The sequence below is a fragment of the Stenella coeruleoalba genome (genome assembly GCF_951394435.1).
Source record: "Stenella coeruleoalba genome assembly, chromosome: 2".
NCBI lineage: Eukaryota > Metazoa > Chordata > Mammalia > Artiodactyla > Delphinidae > Stenella > Stenella coeruleoalba.
This window is the reverse complement of record NC_137147.1, coordinates 9522228-9523863: the sequence shown is the minus strand read 5'-3', so window position 1 is coordinate 9523863 and position 1636 is coordinate 9522228. Positions and strand designations below refer to the sequence as shown.

At 44.4% G+C, this 1636-nt stretch overlaps 1 pseudogene across 1 annotated transcript; it reads right to left on the bottom strand.

The window, feature by feature from the left end:
• Positions 1-714: 714 nt before the first annotated feature.
• Positions 715-1221, bottom strand: LOC307181894 (cytochrome c-like; annotated as a pseudogene). Its single transcript has 2 exons — positions 1168-1221; positions 715-1036 (listed from the first exon to the last, which is right to left on the bottom strand). The product of its transcript is annotated as a cytochrome c-like (transcript).
• Between the last annotated feature and the right edge of the window lie 415 nt (positions 1222-1636).

The following is a 1636-nucleotide window of genomic DNA, read 5'->3' as shown; positions in this document are numbered from 1 at the left end:
TTGGCTTCTCCCCATTTCTCCCTTCTGAACCCCCTTTGGGCTCTGACAGGCACTGGAGTTAATGACCACATCCATCCTTTGCCCCTGAAGGCCTTCCAGCTCCACAGCCAAAGCCCCCATGGAGCTGGGAGGGCCTGCAGCCCTGGCTGATCAGGCCCAGGCGGTTTCTTGTTTATTTATTTATTTATTTATTTAATCTATCAGATAGAGAATTTTAATTAAATTGGCATAGTTAAGACCGAAAAGATAAAGTGGACATTGTAAGTGTATCTTCAGCCCTTGCCTTAACAGGCAAATGAACACAACTGAAACACAGGTGACTCTTGCTGGTCTATGAGACAGTGAAGGGAACTTCTCAGGATTTAAATATATTAATATAACCACTGATAGAAATCTAAATATAAAACCAATCTCCTATAGGGTTTGAGAAGGCGTTCACCATATCCCTGAAAAGTTTAACCTTCCTTATTCAAGTTTAATCATCTCTTTAGAAGGGGAAAACAGTGATAGTACTTGTTGAACCAGAATTACTAGCAAAATTCAAAAAGCTGACCATATTCATTTAGCCACAAGCCAATCTTATTTAAATCGGGACAGAAATATTACATCAGCCATTCATGATCTGAATTCTAGTGTATGAGATCAATTTAAATATGGTACACATAAAAAGTCATGAGACATCGGCTTCATGATAAATAAGGCCGTGGCCAACTATTACGCATTCGTAGCTTTTTTGAGATACGCTATCAAGTCTGCCCTTTCTGCCTTCTTCTTAATAACAGCAAAGATCATTTTTGTTCCAGGGATGTACTTCTTGGGATTCTCCAAATACTCCATCAGCGTCTCCTCTCCCCAGGTGATGCCTTCGTTCTTGTTGGCAAGAGAAGCCGACAGCCTGACCTGTCTTTTGCCCAAACAGACCATGGAGATTTGGCCCAGTCTTGTGCTTGCCTCCCTTTTCCACAGTATGGCACTGGGCACACTTCTGAACAGAAATCTTCTTGCCCTTCTCAATATCACGCCTTTCTAAATCGTACTTTCTCCGTGCACGACTAAGAGGTTCCCGCTCGCAAGCCGAACGTCCCGCTCTCTAATCTCATATTTAAATAAATGCATTTAAGTTTTAAAACACAAAACGATTCGAAGAAGTGTCAAGTAAACCGTCACACAGATGTTAGGCTGACTGGTGTGCAGCGTCTGGCTGGTCCACATTTCGGCCATGCTGACTTAGATCAGCCTTCGAGTGTTTTGAACAAATTGTTCCTCGAAGGCCTGCGTTCGGGATGCTATCTGGGGTTCCTTCCAAGCCAACAGCCTCCCTAGGAACTGGAACTCCTAAGCTCTACTGGAGCGATGTGATTCAAAGTCTTTCGCTTAGGCTAATCTATCCTGCTTTAAATCCTGCAGCGCTATAGAAACTCAATGACAGAAGAGACAGCTGGTCGGTGACAGGAAAATACCGTTAGAAGGCGAGAGGCAGCCAAACCCTCGGTAAACGGATTAACTCACTTAGCTTCTGGAAGGTAAACCTTTCTGGAGATGGCATCCAAGTCAGGAGGTGGGCCAGCTCCCTGTGAGGTGGGCCCCTGAATGCAGATGAAACGTGGGTTTGGAGCTCTGATGCAGATCCAGAGGG